Here is a 19,228-nt window from a genome sequence, read left to right as displayed (position 1 = left end):
TGGTTTGATTTCACCCCTGAAGGCCCACTCTTGACTCTTCCATTGTCTTCTGAGACAGATGGATGCCAAGAATACAATTACAATGTTAGCACTTCTGTTCCATTGTTCCTTCCACACTGCAGTACCTGTTATGTTATGGAACTGTGGCTGATATACTGTCATGTCATGCTAAATTTTATTCACACCCGTGGGCATAGTGAGACACAACAACAAACGTCAGTGTACAAGGTCACTATTCCCCCCCCACCCACATGTGTGCCCCCGTTGTCCCATGGAAAGAGCTGGAAAGAACTGTATGCTGGTATACCAACCCAAATTTCACCACTTTACTCCTCTGATATTCTAGATTAAGGGGGCTGCAAATGATTTTTTTCCCCTGGAATCAAATAACATGTGAATGAACACTAAACATGTGTTACACTCCATTAGTTTTCCAGAAGTGGCCTCTGCATCATGCAAAAGCTCAAACATAATGCAGAAAATAATTTCAGAGAAACATTGGAGAAATGGAATAAGCTGCAGTGTGAATGCAGCCTCTTTTTCTGCCTAACCTGTGGGTGAAGAGAGGGGGCACAATCATGTCGACCAGTCTGAGCTCCTTGGAGGAAGGGTGGGAGCAAAATAAGGAAAGAGGAGGTCACCCACCGCTCACCAAGTGAAGAAGGCTTCAGCTGGCCTCAGGGTACTCTTTAGGTTTGTAGAGGCCAGGTCAATTCTCAACGGCGCCCATTAAATTTTCTGAATGAGTCAAATTGGACTGCAATCCTGGACGGAGTCAAGAGGGGCCTTAGCCTGGCCTTCACCCCAGGCTCTGAGGTCACAGTGAGGTCAACACTAACTTTCTCCCATATGAGTAAACGGCTGCCAAGTAAAAATTAAGCTGAACATTTGTTCTTGAGTATTTTTGCAAATCTTAGGCATATGTCATCTCAACCGAAGCAATAATTTGGATGTTTCCAGAGAGGAGGGTGAGTTCCATCAGAGTCAGAGGAAAAGAGCATAGCCACCTCTTCATAAAGTGGAGGTGGAATTTTAATGTTGCATTCTGGAGAGTTGCCTCCAGCGCAGCATCTTATCAAGCCTTTGAAGAGCCGTGTTGGAGACTTGGGGCCATAATCTTCAAAGGGTCCTGCGTGCATATCCTGTTTGTACAGTTTTAGCAAATAAACAGAAATCCCATTAAGTCATTTTTCTACTTCCTGTAGAAATTAATGTTCGGTGAAAGAGATCTTAAGCAAATGGGCACATTAACCATTTCCGGAATTTGAGAGAGTCGCTCGATAAACAGTCAATTTGCCTTACATCCCGGGTCATAAGTTTACGAGCTGGGAATCTCTAAAGGGTTGGCCCAAGGTATCTTCCCTGCCTCGGGCAAACAAGATGGTACCTCTCTTTACATTCCATTTCCAAAAATCAGCCCGAGTGACAGCTCTGTGGATGCACTATACCTTCAAAGCATGTTCAAAGCACATTCTTTCCCTCAAAGAATTCTGGGCACTGGAGGTTACCCCGCACAGTTACCGATTCTCAACAAACCTTCACAAACTACAGTGCCCACAATCCTCTGAGGGGGAAAATGTTTCAAAAATATTTTAAAGATATAGTGTGTGCACAACCTTGATCTCCATCTGCACTATGAATTGAAAGCAGTATCATACCACTTTAAACAGCCATGGCTTCCCCCCAAGAATCCTGGAGCTGTAGTTTGTGAAAGATGGTGAGAGTTATGAGGAATTAAATTGTTAAACCACTCAATGGTTTAACAATTAATTGTTAAACCATTGTGGTGTAGTGGTTAAGAGCGGAAGACTCGTAATCTGGTGAACCAGGTTTGCGTCTCCGCTCCTTAGCTGCCAAGTATCCTGTTTTTCACAGGAAACCCCCAGATTTTAGTCCGTTTCCCGCTGTTCTCCTGAATGGAGAAAAATCCCGGAAATCCCCCAGATTTCCTACCTGCCAGGGAGCCTCCATTCGGATGGCCGCCAGGCATGTGTAGAAGCGACTTCTGGTGCTGCTCTGCCCGATTTCCGGTGCCCACACATGGGAAGAGCAGCCCCGGAATTTGCCTAGAAGCATTTTTCAGCAGGAGACTTGGCAGGTATGCTGCGCTCCTCCACTTGCAGCTGCTGGGTGACCTTGGGCTAGTCACACTTCTTTGAAGTCTCTCAGCCCCACTCACCTCACAGAGTGTTTGTTGTGGGGGAGGAAGGGAAAGGAGAATGTAAGCCACTTTGAGACTCCTTCAGGTAGTGATAAAGCAGGATATCAAATCCAAACTACTCTTCTTCTTCTTCTTCTTCTTCTTCTTCTTCTTCTTCTTCTTCTTCTTCTTCTTCTTCTTCTTCTTCTTCTTCTTTTTCAATGAATTGTAGCTCTGTGAGGGGAATAGGGGAGCTTTTCATCTCCCTTAACAAACTAGTTCTGGGGAATCTTTGGGGAGAAGCCATAACTGTTTAACACAGTATGATACAGCTTTAAATGTATAGTGCAGACGGAACCTTACTTTAACACTGGCTTACTTTAACATCCTCTCGACTTGGCTTTCCCCATCCCCATCTGCAAACACTTCCATTAGGAGACCCATGCAGCTAAGGAAACCTTGCATGTATATTAATTGGAGTTGAGGGTATTTCAGCAGTTAATGTTTCAACTACTTCCAAACCTATATTATATGTGAGTTCTGGAATTGCGGGGAAAGGGGTGGTGGAAGGAAAATTATTACCATAACAAGGTCTACTCCTCAAGTGAGCATATGTTCCTCATAATGTCACTTTCTAAATCAATGAAATTATCATTATAGAACATGTCGACAAATTAAACATGTAAAATGCAGGCTGTACGGCGGAAAGAGATGTAATTTGGCTCCATAAAAAGAAATTAAACAATAAAATATCAATGACAGATGTAGTTAAGAGAGGAGATTTTTTTTAAAAGGTTTAAATGCCAATTTGCGGGGGAATAAAATTATGCAGACCCAATCAAGGTGCAAGATAAAAATACCAGCCTTCGTGAAACGAGATGATTAAGTGTGTGGACCAGATGTTTGGAGACCTTCGTTGTGCCCTTTCGTTAACTGGCAGGCTGGCGGGCAGGTCTGTAAATTTGTAAAATCCAAGTAACTAAGGTCAGTGTGGATGGAAGCACTAAAACAATCAAATATCAAGAGCTGTTTACGTCTCTTCACACTCGATCCGGTTACAGTTTTGCAAAGCTCTTTTTCTTCCCACTGGCACCAAACTTGTTCCTGAGGAAATGTTAGTTTTCAGCCTCTTTTTTTTATTTGAAAAAGGATGTGCTTATGTGAAAGTACACACACGAGAGAGAGAGAGAGAGAGAGAGAGAGAGAGAGAGAGAGAGAGAGAGAGAGATGTTTAAATCAATATGTGCCATAAGAGCATAAGAAGACCCCTACTGTTGTTTCAGGTCAAAGGCTCATCTAGATCCAGCATCCTGTTCTTACAGTGGCCAACCAGATACTTCTGGGTAGCACACAAGCAAGACTTGAGTGCAGCAGCACTTTTCTCCTTCCACGAATCCCAGCAGTTGGTGTTTACAGGCATGCTGCCACAGACAGTGGAGGGAGAACATAACCATCGTGGTAAGTAGCCATTAGGTTTGTAGGTTTGACAGCATCTGAAGGGCATTTCGTTTGCTACCTCTGCTCCACAGTGTGTTAATTTTCTTGGTTAGCTAGTTATTTACTGGGGGTAGGCATAGGAAACGGGGCTAGGCCAACCCAATATTTTTTGTTGCCTGAGGCAAAGTATGTATGTGACAGTGTCACATCACACAAGCAGTTTTTCTTAGTGTTTTTAAGTGTCAGGTGTAACTTCAGCCTGAACATAGCGGAGTTTGCGCAGGTTTTTCCGGAAGCTTCTGGTGGTAACTTAAATGACTGGACGCAGAGTAAAACTATATACAGGGTTTATTAAAATAAAAGAAAATCCAGAGTTTCTATGTACAGCTTTAGAACTCAAAACAAAGTAAAATAAATCCTTTCCTCTCTGTCTCTCTCTCAACCGATACAGCACCTCTCCTCCTACACTGACCACACTCACCACAAAACACGAACAATTTTGTCCTCCAACACCTCACTGCTGTTTTCTGCCACCTCCACAGCATCCGCTGCCTGAGGTGCTTGCCTCACTTTATGTACTATATCTAATGGTAGGGCCGGCCCTGATCACAAGCATCTCTTGTTCCCTTCAAATTATATGGTCTCCACAGACATTCCCAAGAAAGCTGATGCCCAAATATACTGCATTTATTGTTGTTGTTGTTGCTGCTGCTGCTGCTGTTGTTTGAAATACTATCACCCTCTTGTCCCTTGGTGCACAATCTTCTGGGACTTGAAAGGATTTGTGCTAAACTCAAAATGTGAAGCACCACATTTTGGTGGGCTACAACCATTGTCGGTTCAAAGCCTGAAATAATTAATAACTCTGCCCTTCCTAACGTCACTTCAAATAAAATACGCTTCGCCTGTGAATTACAGGATTTTGCCAGGAAGCATCAGAAGCTTTTATTTTTAAAGGCACCTCAGAGAAATCGCTAATGTCTGCTTAATCATGTCCAGGCAAAAGCAATTAAAATTAAGCTGGTGTTATGCTAAGGATAGAAATTCTCTTGTTGGCTATGCAGCGAGTGTACAGTCAGGGATGCAATTTCTACAACAACAAAAACGAACCTAGTCCATCACATTTTTCTTCTTGGCTTGAGTCTTGCTTCAAAAGCAATAATATTGTGTTGACGTCTTCATAGTGTCAACCTAAATTGTTGATAGCATCTCCAAGTTGCTTTCCATCTCATCCTCTTTCGGCTTGGCACATGGAATTGTACTCTAGGCTGAACTCATGTCTCTGCCAATAAGATCTGTTGGACTGGTGAGCACTATGAGAGCCTTTTCTGTGGTGACCCCATCCCAATTTCATGCCTTTCTGCATACCAGTTATTCCTGGCTCCTTCTCTATTTCTCAACAAATCTTAAAGAGTTGGGTGTTTCAATTCACCTAACTGCTGTCATCTTCAACTTTCATAATTTTCAGTTATGATTTTCACTCTGACATTTCTATTTTGCTTTCAAATTTTATTTTATTTTATGTTGTTGTTGTTGTTGTTGTTGTTAAGATGGCTACAGCCATAAAGAGTCCAATTCATCAGACTGCATAGAATTCACATCAAGACCCCTCCAGTCTGGTTTGTTTTGTTTTGATTTTAAAAAACAAACAAACCATGTTATTGATGCAATAATAGTGCATGGCTGGGGGAATTATACTGGACCCTCAACATATCAGTTCACCTCATCATCATTACATTTATTACCTGCCCTCACTAGGGTGGGTTACTACAATTTAAAATTCAATACTAGACACAGTTTAGAACAGATTACAATTACTGGAATAGGTCAGAGCCCCCTCACCTATGAGGCAAGGTGGACGACCGCCTCAGGTGGCAGTATCCACTGGGGTTGCAGATCCCAATATAGATTTTTACACACACACACACACACACAGGCCTTGTTTCTGACGTAGATCTTCACTCACCTCTTCTTCTTGGTGGGCAATAGGCACCAAGAAGAATAGGTGATTCGGTTCGCCTCAGGTGCCAAAATACCTTGGGCGGTGCTGGAACAGGGTGAGCCCTGCAAACACACATCTCAGGGTTAAAGGCCAGAATTGTGGTGGTGTTAATCACATTTATATCCTAACTTTCCTTTGAGGAGCTCAAGGTTTTGTACATAGTTCTCCTCCCTATTTTATTCTCACAATGACCCTGTGATGTATCTGAAGAAGTGTGTATGCACACGAAAGCTTATACCAAAATAAAAACTTAGTTGTCTTTAAGATGCTACTGAAGGAATTTTTTATTGTGCTTTGTCTCAGACCAACACGGCTACCTACCTGTAACTAGAACTATGGAAGGCACCACATTGAGCCGCATTGTATCTGGTGTGTTTTCATATTACAGGCACACGAAAGCTCATACCAAAATAAAAACATAGTTGGTTTTTAAGGTGCTACTGAGAGGTAGATTAGGCTGTGGCTGAGTGACTGGCCTTATCAGTTGTTCTGCGATGCTTCCCCAGTGCTGTTGCATTATTGCCTCCTTGAGGGCCACAAAAGCATGACGAAACAAAATAATAATCCTGAAACATTTGTGGTACGAAAAGCTTCAGGATTTCAGCAGGAAGTTATGGGACATGCACCCTCTGGAAATGAAGCCAGGAAACCTTTGTAGGCAGAGAAAGTATTGAAAGCAGAATGGTTTATAACCACCCCAATGCCATCATGAATGCAAATAATCACAAATGCAAAATGGAAAGGATGCCTGGAAGCGCCCTCGGTCTGGAGGCCGGCCCACCCATGAGGCAAGGTGAGGTGGCCACTTGCAGCAGCAGAATTCACAGGTGCAGCAGATCTGGTTTCAAATGCATGCATTGCCCATTGCTGTGGCCGTGATGGCAGCAACAACTGCGGCACATTCCTTGGAGGCCAGATCTGCCATCTCCTTGGCAATGCCCCGCAATGCTGCCTCTTGGTGTTAGGTTATGTATTCAGTGGTCTGTGTTTGCCTGAGCTTGAGTCTGGACTAAGGATTCTGAGCCCCTCTGTTCTGATTCGATACATGATATCCAATCACAGAACATTTCAGGATTTGGACCTCTGCCATTGGCCCTTCAACTCTGACTTATGATTTGCAGCTTGGCAGTTTGGACAACCAATCATGTTGGGAGTGGGCGTGGCCCAGGCCTTCAGAAAAGTATATAAGCAGTTGCTTTGCTCCTGTTGTCCAGTTCTGCTTGTTCAATAAAGGTTCTTGCTGTTATCACTGTGTCTTGCCTTGTGGGAACCCACCTACACTTCAGGTGGCGCTGCTGGTCTCCTCCCACCCTTATTCCCAATGCCGATCTTTATTCCTCTCCTTGTTCCTCATGCAAACCTTCCCTCACTGCTTCTTCCCTGCCAAGGGGTGGGATTTTGCGGTTTGCCTCAGATGCCAAAATGTCTTGGGCTGGCCCCGCTCAGCCCACAGAGCTCTCCCCATCCAGTGTAAACTGCTGCACTCGGCTTAATCATTTGGCACATATATGGTCTACGGCCATACTACCCTGAACACGCCCGATCTCGTCTGATCTCGGAAGCTAAGCAGGGTCAGGCCTGGTTAGGACTTGGATGGGAGACCACCTGGGAATACCGGGTGCCATAGGCTTTTGACTCCTTGGGACCCAGGTGGCGCTGTGGTTAAACCACTGAGCCTAGGGCTTGCTGATCAGACGGTCGGCGGTTCAAATCCCTGTGACGGGGTGAGCTCCCGTTGCTCGATCCCAGCTCCTGCCAACCTAGCAGTTCGAAAGCACGTCAAAATGCAAGTAGATAAATAGGGACCGCTACAGCGGGAAGGTAAACGGCGTTTCCGTGTGCTGCTCTGGTTCGCCAGAAGCGGCTTTGTCATGCTGGCCACATGACCTGGAAGCTGTATGCCGGCTCCCTCGGCCAATAATGCGAGATGAGCACACAACCCCAGAGTCGGTCACGACTGGACCTAATGGTCAGGGGTCCCTTTACCTTTACCTTTACCTATAGCCTTGGATCAGACAAAGCTTTTCTCCAGGCTCGGTAAGTGGGTACGACTCCCCACCTGCCTTAGTTCCTTGTCCCTTACTAACCTGGGGGTGGGCACTTTGCAGCACAGCAATGCAGCTCAAAACAATGCTGTAATCTCCTCTGCGCCTTTGGAGAGGGCGGGCTAGAGTTGAAACAAGTAAATGCATCAGTTAATACAGGTGGATATTCCCTCTCCCCTTATGATGGGCTAGGTAAAAACCCTTTTGCCAGAGCTGCTTTTCTGTGGTCTTTCAAGATGTGAATCTCAGTAAACTCCATCTTATAAATCATACATTGTCCACCACAGCGTATTTCCTTCTCAGACTGTTCCCTGCTGTGTACTGTCCAGTTCAATTTTTAAATGACTGAACAGCAAAGCTCTCGCTTCTCCTCTGGGGAGTCTACTCCCACCTAAACATACCTGACCAAGCAGTCAGCCCAAAGTGTTCTTTTCCTTTAATAATAAAATAATAATAATAATAATAATTTTTATTAAAATTTCACTTTAAACAGAAAACAATAAATTCCAACATATATCAATCAATCTCATTCCCCTCTGCTCTGCCGAGTTTATGACTTCCCTCCCTCCCTCCCACCATCCGGTTTTCCCTTTTCCAGTCTATATCTCACAGTTTCATCTTATTAAATCAAATCCACATCATAGGATTTATTTCAATCCCGCTAGTGTCTTCAAGCTTCTACCGTTATTATTAATATAGTCAATGAATTTACTCCAATCTCTTTGGCATTTTAATTCGTCCTGGTTTTGGACTCTGCAGGTCAGTTTTGCCAGTTCTGCGTAATCCATCATCTTCGTCTCCCACTCCTCCAATGTTGGTATTTCCTGTGTTTTCCACTTTGGGGCCAAAGTGTTCTTTTCTTTAATTCCATCCCATTACTCTTAAGAGGTGCCTGTTGTATGTCGTTTGCATTTTTGCTTCTGGGGTGTTGATTTATCTGAATTTAACTCCCTCTTATTCCTACATTTACCCTATACGCTGACCATCTAACTAGATGGAAGTCTAAAAGGGTATGTTTGTCTGCAGACAGTTTTTCCAGCTCATGTGGCCAGCATGACTAAGCTGCTTCTGGCGAAACCACAGCAGTGCACGGAAACACCGTTTACCTTACCGCTGGAGTGGTACCTATTTATCTACTTGCACTTTTTGTCATGCTTTCGAACTGCTAGGTTGGCAGGAGCTGGAACCAAGCAACCAGAGCTCACCCCGTTGTGGGAATTCGAACCACCGACCTTCTGATCGGCAAGCCCAAGAGGCTCAGTGGTTTAGACCACAGTCTCACCCGTGTCCCACGATTAGTCCTCAATTTGCCTGCTTTTCAGAGTGTGCACCTAATGGTGGCCAAACTTGCTGGTGACTTACTCTTTGTGAGCTTCCCCCATCATCATTATGTCTGAGTTTGAAGAGGAGGACAGGGTGTTTAATTTCCAACCTGAGAAAAGGCATTTCTCCTCCAATCATATTTTCATTATTGTGATGTACCCTGTGCCATGTCTCCCGCATGACCTTGATTGGGATCAGCACATTTTAAACAAAGACATAATTAATTGCACCTGCTATACGAGGCACATCATTTGGAAATGGCAAATGCAGATGGCATTCTGGGTAAATTTATGTTAATTGTCATAAGGGCGAGATCAATAATTCTGACTTTTAGCAATACCAATGGGGGCCTTTCCATCCATTTGCATGGCATTACACATAACCATTTGTAATTTTACTTTTAAATTATAATTTACCCTGTGCAGCAATCACATTACAATACTTTTTTTATGTAAAGCGAATTTTGTTAGAGGCACATTTGATTTCATAGAGAGCAAGATGAAATCAAAGTGACAAGCCAGTTAGAAGATGTTAGGTATTTCTTCCGTAAGCTTAAAAAAAAAATGCATGCAGATTTATATTTTACCCTAATGCTTTATATTGTTACACCACCACTATCTTCCCCACTAAAAAATACTAAAGAGTGCTAACCGGCTGGAGGTAAATAAACTGGGAATTCACCAAATCCGTTGGGAGAGACAGCTGAAATATTTCCTGACAAATTCTGACCTTGAGGTCAGCGTTTATGCCACTGTAGCCTTGGGTTCCCTGTGCCTTCTGCATGGTGATGACCTTAAAGGCATGTTTAGCTGGGTAGGATAGGACATCTTAAAAGGAATGGGTCAGTGGGGAACATACATCTCAGCCAGCCCCTGTCAGAACTGGCAAGCCCTGTCAAAAATGGCAGCAGATTGGTGGTGGAGGAGGAGAAATCAAAGGGCAAAAAGGAAATAGGACCTGAACTTAAGAAGAGACTGCTGGATCCAGCCAATGGTTTCCATCTAATCCAGCATCCTGTTCTCGCAGTGGACAACCAGATGTCTGTGGGAAACCAGCAAGCAGGACCCAAGCACAGGGGCCATCTCCCCTCCTCTGGTTCCCGGCAGCTGGCATTCAGAAGCATACCTGCCAAGTTGCTGTCCGAGAAATAAGGGACTGGGCTGGAAGTAGCAGACCAGAAGTAGCGCTGCCGCCATTTTGGAACTGGGCGGAGCATGCTCAGAAGTTTGATGCTGCTTTGCCCAGTTCCAAAATGGCCGCCGCACCAGACGTCGCACTGCAGCCATTTTGGAACTGGGCAGAGCAGCATCAAAAGTCGCTTCTGAGCATGCTCCGCCCAGTTCCAAAATGGCCGCCGCACCAGAATAAACCGGGGAAAAACAAAAAAATCCGTTTTTTTCAGCTAAGAACAGCTGGGAAAACGGGGATTTCCCGGAGAATACAGGAGACTTGGCAGCTATGTTCAGAAGCCTTCAGGATTATATCATAGCTGTTGTGGCTAGTAGCTTTATCCTCCATGAATTTGTCTAATCCTCTTTTAAAGCCATCCAAGTTGGTGGCCAGTACTGCCTCTTGCAGAAACAAATCATCTGAAGCATCGATAAAATGAGTGAGGAAACTGCAGTTTGCCTGTCTTTCTAGGAAGTGCTCCCAAACCTCAATGTGTAGAATACATGCAGGATGCCCTACGTTCAATTCGTAGCGTATCTCTCTTACAAGGTAGCACAGCCGAGAGTCATCGCTTTCCAACACCTCAGAGAGGTTCTACCAGTTGGAGTAGAACAGTCTTCCACCAGTCCTTCAGCATAGCTGCCAAGTTATCCCTTTTTTAAAGGGAAATTCCATTATGCTGAATAGGCTTCCTCGCGAGAAAAGGGAAAAATTGGCAGCTATGCCCTTCAGATGTTGCTGGACTTCCACTCCAATCATCTCTGACCATTGGCCATGGTAGCTGGGTCTGATGGGAGTTGGAGTCCAACAGTTGCGGAAGGCTGCAGAAGTCAATTCTGGACTTTTTATTTTTACTTTAAAAGGCAACATAACAAGCTTAAGACAGCTCGATAACCATAGATACTGATCATCTTAACTCTTTGTCCTTTAGATTTTATTTACAGGGTTTTGAGATGAAGAGAGAAAATAACTCAAAAGGTCCATAGTTTAGAGTACATTGCAGTCGGAGGGCAGGTATTATCCCTTTACACTTGAACAATCAATAAATGCTTTCCATATTTTCTCAAAAGGATCCTTTACCTTTTATTCCCTATTTGCCCTTAGTTTTGTGGCAATTTTTCCAAGAAAGAACGCTGACAAACTTCTTGGTTCCCCTGGTCAATATTTACATTCTGAAATGTCTTCCCATTCTGAGCTGCAACTGGGGATGAAAGTAAATTATTCAACAGCTCTTTAAGAACTAGATTTCTATCCAGAAAGATATTTAACAACTTCAGTGTCAAGAGATGGATGTATCCCTTTGATGAGAAACCTCACACTAATCCCACAATATTAGACTTAGACAACTTGATGGTTGGACTGAGTGTAAGGCAACTTCGTGCTCCTTTGAAGAGCATCCTTCAGGGTGGTGTTTCAGACCACTTACTTTATGGTGACAAAACTTGGAATTGGAGGGAACTCCACAGCTGAATATGAGCTGAACCCAAATACCTCCAAATGCAGGCCAATAATGAACCAAGTTCAGATTCTCTCTGATTCTGCCAGAGTGAGTTTCCTCTTTCTTTTACCCAAATGTAAGCCTGTGAGTGGATGTAGGAACAAGTGGCATCCATTGAATATGGAGGACCCACAAGGGTTATGCCTCTCAAGAGAAAATGAGGCATGATCATAGGAGCAGAAGAAGCTGCCTTATACTGAATTGACCCATCTACCTGTTGTCTACACTGACTGACAGCAGCTTGCTGTAGTTTCAGGCAGAGAGACATTCCCAGCTCTACCAGGAGATGCTTGGGACTGAAGCAGAGCATTGGCTCATCTAGTTAAATACTGTCTACACTAACTGGCAGTGGCACTCCAAGATTTCAGACAGGAGTCTTTCACTCAGCCCTGCTTGGAGATGCTGAAGATTGAGCCTCCTAAGATATTCTGCATGCCAAGCAGATGTTTGATGAGTGAGCTATGGTCCTTCTGCCAAGGAGCATCTATACCTGTTAAGATGACATCAACAAGGGTAAGGGCGAGGGAGTCTCTTATCACCCATGAATATTCCCTGTCCATGGAAGGGTAAGCTTGCTTGGCATGGGAATGACAGAGAGGACCACGGGTGAGTTTCCCTATGTCTGGTTGTGTGTTGTTGTTGTTTTGGAACATCCTGGAAAAATTCTTGATTGAAAAGGCAAAAGGTTTGGGAATGGGAAACCCCAAACACATTATAAGGTAGAAAGGAGGAAACCGAAGATAGCTGCTTACAGAGATATATTAACAATTTTTTTCTCCTTTAAGCCCCATAAATTCAGTGGGGTTGAATAGTTTGCACAACCAGCCAGCAAGCTTCAGTTTTATGCGGCAATAATTGTGGTTTGGATGTGTGGGGTTTTTTTGGGGGGGGCAGTTTTTTAAAAGAAACAAAAACAACACACACACACACCACAATAATAATCAATATATAAATAGATAGATACTTTCATTCATACCTCCCCACCCAACCAAGTTATAAGCAATTCTGATTTGCCATGAGATAAGAAATGCATTGTTGATATGTGCGTTTTTAATTCCCTCCCTGATGCTGCCTGACTAAATCCATGTTTTAAGTGAGCAAATATATTCAAATATTCAAAGATATGTGAGAAGTAATAACATTCTTGCTTAGTCTAATTCCAGAATCATCACAGTGCAATAAACAGAACTCCCCTTAAAAACCCGGAGAGAAGGAAACAAGATCAGGCAGAAATGCATATAAATGAATAATAACCATCAATACATTCAGCTCTCAATCTCGTAGAAATAGAGGAAAGACCAAGCTGTCAGGCTACATGTCGGGAGGCAGGAAACAAATGTTAAGAAAGTGGCCTGGATAAGGAATTAGCCAGATCCTAGTCTCGTAGCGCAATATGAGTGCGGTCAGTGCATTAGTAATGTTCCTTGCTATGGCTGCATCAGAGAAGCAGGTGGGAGATGAGGTCCTCTGCCCCATGTGGTGAGACACTGAACTGCAGGTGGCAGAAAGTGAAGTGCTCTCGGGCCTGGACTGACTCCAACCACCCAGACCCCACCCACCCAAGCCTAGACTGACTCCAACCACCCAGACCCACTCACCCAAGCCTAGACTGACTCCACCCTCCCTGGCCCCACCCACCCAAGTCTGGACTGACTCCACCCACCCAGGCCCCACTCACCCAAGCCTAGACTGACTCCACCCTCCCAGGCCCCACTCACCCAAGCCTAGACTGACTCCAACCACCCAGACCCCACTCACCCAAGCTAGACTGACCCCAACCACCCAGACCCACCCACCCAAGCCTAGACTGACTCCAACCACCCAGACCCACCCACCCAAGCCTAGACTGACTCCACCCTCCCAGACCCCACTCACCCAAGCTAGACTGACTCCACCCTCCCAGGCCCCACCCACCCAAGCTAGACTGACTCCAACCACCCAGACCCCACTCACCCAAGCTAGACTGGCTCCACCCTCCCAGGCCCCACCCAGCCAAGCCTAGACTGGCTCCACCCACCCAGACCCCACCTACACAAGCCTAGACTGACCCCACCCACCCAGGCCTCACTCACCCAAGCCCAGACTGACTCCACCCACCTGTGCCCTTGGCTATTCTTTGGTTCTGCCTTCTATTCTCTTGTGCTGACTTGCTTTTTTTTCAAGTTCCACCTGCACTATACAGGTATGGTATTATAATACCACTTTAGGCAGGTGTGGCTTTCCCCCCAAAGAATCCTAGGAACTGTAGCTTGTTATGGCTGCTGAGAGTTGCTAGGCGCATGGAAAGAAGAAAGTGCCCCAGCTAAAGAAGATTGGCAAGTTAAATTAACGGAATACGCTGAAATGGAGAAAAACGACAATGAACTTAAGAGAAAGAGATGACAACGAATTTAAGGAAGAATGGAAGGACTTTATTGCATATATACAGAAGCAATGTACAAAGGTTAATACATTGGCAGGGTTTTAAGAATACTTGTAATTCTATTATGAATGGACAATAAGTAATGCAAATGGTTGAAACTTTATAATGGACATGTAGGACTTTGTTATACAATGGAACCAAGGAAGGGAATAGGGGGAAGTCAATCTGTTAGTTTTTGTTTTTATCTTTATTGTCGTTTCTTTTGTTTTTGTTATTGTTGGAAAATTAATAAATTGTTATGGGAAAAAGAGAGAGAGAGAGAGAGCTGTTAGGAGCAGGGCTTTTTTCCCAGTCAGAACTCGACAGACCTCAGTTCTGGCACCTCTCGGGTGGGCGCCATTGCCATTATAAGAGAACAAGGGAGGTGTTTATGGTTCTGGAACCTCTTTTTCTAGAAAAATAGTATAGATTCGGAGACAATAATTCCCCTCACAAAGCTACAATTCCAAGAGGTTCCTTTGAAGAGGGATTCATGGTTCTGAGAACTGCTCTGAGAATGGTGGTTCACTACATTTCTCCCTTAGATTTTTTTTTTTTTTTGCTTTAGGGGAAATTTGGTGGCAAGCCGAATAAGGAAATATGACGGTCTGCTTCATTCTGAGTAAATGAAAGTAGTTTTAACTAAATGGCTCAAAATCACTACTTATTGGAGAAATTTGTATTCCTTTCCACAGCTAAATGGGCTGCTGCCATGAGAAGGGTTATACTGCCCACTGCTTGGTTTAATTGGTGTTAAGTAGATCTATTATGTGTGTGAGCATTCCCTATAGACCAGCTGCTTATTTTGATTAATGCAAAAAGTGCAAGGAGGGGGACGCCCTTTCCTTGCTTCTCCTCCCGCCAATGGCTCATGGTTTAATTAAATAGAAATGATCAGTGGAAAAGTTGCTAATGGCTCCTCTCTCTCTCTTTCAAATCAATGCTGCATTTGGGGAGGTTCCTTATTTTTGGAGATGGGGTTCAGGTTGTTGCTTTTCTTTGCTTTAATATATACCGTATTTTTCGCTCCGTAAGACACACTTTTCCCCTCCTAAGAAGGAAGGGGAAATCTCTGTGCATCTTATGGTGTGAAGGCTCCCACACATACACCACACCCCAGCACGGCTTCGGTGGCAGGAGGAGGGGGAGAGGAAGAGCATCCCGGGCTGCTCTTCCTCTTCCTCTTCCCCAGCCCCTCCCCCGCCACCAGCGTGCTCCGCTCGCAGCACGGCTCCCCCTCCCCGGTTTGCTGTAAAGCAGCAAAGCAGGAGCCACTTACGGTGAGCTGCCCCTCCTCCCAGCCACCCTCCCACCCTTGCTCACTGTAAGTGGCTCCCGCTTTGCCACTTTACAGCAAGCTGGGGAGGGAGGGAGGGGGACGGATGGGAGCTGTGGCTCCCAAGAGGACGCAGCTTTGCCAGCGCCCTGGCAAAGCAGCGTAGAGGGTGACCAAAAAAAAATCCCCACCGGCTTGAGAGAAGTACATGTGAAAAGGATCTAGGAGTCTTGGTAGACCACAAACTTGACATGAGTCAGCAGTGTGATGCAGCAGCTAAAAAAGCCAATGCAATTCTGGGCTGCATCAATAGGAGTATAGCATCTAGATCAAGGGAAGTAATAGTATAGGAGTATAGCATCTAGATCAATAGGAGTATAGCATCTAGATCAAGGGAAGTAATAGTGCCACTGTATTCTGCTCTGGTCAGACCTCACCTGGAGTACTGTGTCCAGTTCTGGGCACCGCAGTTCAAGAAGGATACTGACAAGCTGGAACATGTCCAGAAGAGGGCAACCAAAATGGTCAAAGGCCTGGAAACAATTCCTTATGAGGAACGGCTTAGGGAGCTAGGTATGTTTAGCCTGGAGAAGAGAAGGTTAAGGGGTGATATGATAGCCATGTTCAAATATATAAAAGGATGTCATATAGAGGGGAGAGAGAGGTTGTTTTCTGCTGCTCCAGAGAAGCGGACACGGAGCAATGGATTCAAGCTACAAGAAAGAAGATTCCACCTAAACATTAGGAAAGAACTTCCTGACTGTTCAGCAGTGGAATTTGCTACCAAGGAGTGTGGTAGAGTCTCCTTCTTTGGAGGTCTTTAAGCAGAGGCTTGACATGCATATGTCAAGAATGCTTTGATGGTGTTTCCTGCTTGGCAGGGGGTTGGACTGGATGGCCCTTGTGGTCTCTTCCAACTCTATGATTCTATGATTCTATGATTCTACCACCTGGGCTTGCTACGCCTCTGGATCCAAGTACCAAGCCCAGAATTTTGCTTATCTTCCAACAGGCTTCAAAGGCCCTTGTATGCTTGTTTGTTTTTGTCATTGCCTAAAAGTAGGCAATTCTGCTTTAATAATAATAAAAATGCTAACCTGCATCCCAAATAAGGCAGCAGCAGCAGCAAAGAGATTGTGCAGTTTGGGGGGCGGGGCGGCGGCAATCCCATTCACAAAGTGTAGGGAAAAGAATTGAGACATTTCATCTGCCACAGCTTAACACAGAAGCTTAATTTGTATTTTCAATGTTTATTTATAGGTAAGAGAGTTTATTATGAGCAGGATGTTCATCTGATCCGATGCAGCGATGCAATTAAATTGCTGCTTGTTGAGACAGGTTTTGTGGTGCTTATTAAAAGTAAACATAAATAAATCTTTGGAGACTGATGGATTTCTGAAGCTGGTTTTCCCACTGTTGGGTTGGAGTGTGGCAACAGATAAGGAAGGCCTCAACCCTTCGAACCCAACCGAACCGTTGTCTAATCCACGGCAGAGTGGATTAGCAAAGGACCGGTTGGCATAATTTATTAGGATTCTTCTTTTTTTAAAGAGCCTCTGTCAAAAGTCCCCGCAAGAGGCTGTTAAAGAAACAAAGCGAGTCACGGATGAGAGAAGAAGCCCTGACATGGATTAGAAGTTGGGAAGCCGAAGCCGAAAGAGAGCAGAAGAGCAAAAAATAATAATAATTCAAGATTCAAATTGATGTGGGAAAAAGTCAAAAATTACTAGGACAAGCTGTGCTATTCAATTATTTCAAAACAGAAATGTGGGGAATGGGATATCCAAGAGGCCAAGTCTTTCTGAATGTTCTTGTAAGAACATAACAGGAGACCTGCTGGATCAGGACAAAGCCCACCCGGTCCAGCATCCTGTTCTCACGATGTCCAGCCAGATACCTGCTTGAAGCCTCCAAGCAGGACCAGAACACAACAGGACCCTCTCCACTTGTGAATTCCAGCAACTGGTATTCAGAGCCATACTGGTTCCAATAGTGAAGGTAGAGCATAACCATTGTGCCCTGTAATTTCTAAACTTATACGAGTTCTGGAGCTTTATAAACTTATACGAGTTCTGGCCTTATAAAGGTACAGTCAGGTACAGTCAGTGCTTCCCCCCCCCAAAAAAAAGGTTAAGGGATACTCTCATTCTAACTCAAGAAAATATAAAAGATTACTGGAATGTAATTTATGAGGAGTTTAAGAAAATATTTAAAATGACATTTAAAAAGACACCCGAGATTTTCCTCCTAAATATACTACCATCAGAAATAAGAAAGGAAATAAGATCTTTATTTCTATATGGAGTGACTGCAGCTTGAATATTGGTGGCAAAAAGTTGGAAGAGCGAAACGCTACCTACAATAACGGATTGGCAAGCACAAATGTTAAATTATATATGAATGGCTAAGCTGACTGATTCAATAAGAGATCTATCTGTGCAAAAAGTAACAAAGGAGTGGAGTATATATAAAAACTATCTTAAAGTATACTACCCAAACAATTCTCTACTTGCGGACATTGAATGATGTTTGAGAATATTAAGAATGATTGAAATGGAATGGAAGAGGAAAAAAGGGATATTACCAGTTAAAACCTATGAAGTACAAGATATGTGAAAATGTATAATAGGAGGGACAGGAAGTATCTATGTTCAACTGTAAAATTGGTGGGGGGTTTTTTGAGGTATGTTTTTCCCCCCTTATATTTTCTTTTTCTTTTTCTTTTTTTATCTTTGTACTCTTTTGTATGTACGTGTTTTACTCTTTGTGCTTTTAAATAATAAAATTTAATAAAAACAAAAAAACAAAAAAAAAGGTTAAGGGGTACTCTCATTCTAATTCAAGAAAATCAGCATTTTATAGTTCAAATCGGGGGGAAATAAATACAGTAAATGGACAAAAGTACAAAGATTCACAAAATGTTTAGGGGTATGCGTCGTCCTGCGTCGTCCTCCCAGAAAAAAGCACTGGGTACAGTGGTACCATGGTTCCCGAACTCAGTCCATTCGACTTCCAAAACGCTCGCAAACCGCAAACCAAGGCGTGGCTTCTGATTGTCTGATCGGCCGACAGCTGAAACGGACGTTCGGCTTCCAAAAACACGTTCGCAAACCAGAACACTGACTTCCGGGTTTGCGGCATTCGGGAGCCGATTTGTTCGGGAGCCAAGCCGTTCAGGAGCCAAGGTACGACTGTACTGTCCTAATGTGGATTTTAGAGGGAAATGAGTGGCCTTCACTGCTTCCTGGGGGAGCAAATTCCATCGTTTAACTATGCGCTATTTGGGGCTCTGAATCAGGTTTCCTTTCCTGCACTTCCTTAGGCAAAAGGCATAACTCATTTCTTTAGCTATTTATTGCATGCAAGCAGAGGGGGAAAGTAGCAAGGGGTGAGTAGCATATTGATATTCTCGCCCCACCCCCACCCCCTCCCCTCCCCTGCATTGTTCTTTAGGGAGCCTTGAGCAGAAAAAGAATAATAAGGAGAGCGGTAGAGATCAAGAATGAAGGAAATGGCCCCGAGAGTAAGACATAATTGGTCCAATTGGATTTCCACCTTTACTATCTACATGGGGTTATTATCCAGGTTCAGTCTGGGTGAGCAACGGGCCTGTTTGAAATATTTTGACATTATTCACAGGGCTTATGAGTCAATCCTTTGACTAGCATGGCTCACATGCAGCGAAACAAATTTTCTTGAACTTGGACTTTCTTTGGGGCGGGTTTCATGCCTAGGTTTGGCTCAGTCTCCTGGCTGTAAGGGGCAGAGGGCCAATGTTTGCTGTAAAGATCCAATTGTTTGTCTTGTTTTGAATGTTTACATCCAACCTTTCTAAGAAAGCAGTCAGAGCAGTGCATTGTTTTAATGCCGGTGGATTGAGTGGCCGAGACCAACAGTGGGCCCCTTGGTGTCAACTCCAGGGGGCCCTGGGGGCCG

At 44.2% G+C, this 19,228-nt stretch overlaps 1 non-coding gene across 1 annotated transcript; it reads left to right on the top strand.

Moving 5' to 3' along the window:
• Positions 1-7,090: 7,090 nt before the first annotated feature.
• LOC118091589 (5S ribosomal RNA) lies at positions 7,091-7,209 on the top strand. The gene has a single exon (XR_004693401.1). It is a non-coding gene; the product is annotated as a 5S ribosomal RNA (ribosomal RNA).
• The last annotated feature ends 12,019 nt before the right edge of the window (positions 7,210-19,228 follow it).

This window comes from Zootoca vivipara, chromosome 9, assembly GCF_965207765.1.
Source record: "Zootoca vivipara chromosome 9, rZooViv2.hap1.1, whole genome shotgun sequence".
Taxonomy (NCBI): Eukaryota; Metazoa; Chordata; class Lepidosauria; order Squamata; family Lacertidae; genus Zootoca; species Zootoca vivipara.
This window is presented reverse-complemented; position numbering and strand designations above follow the sequence as displayed.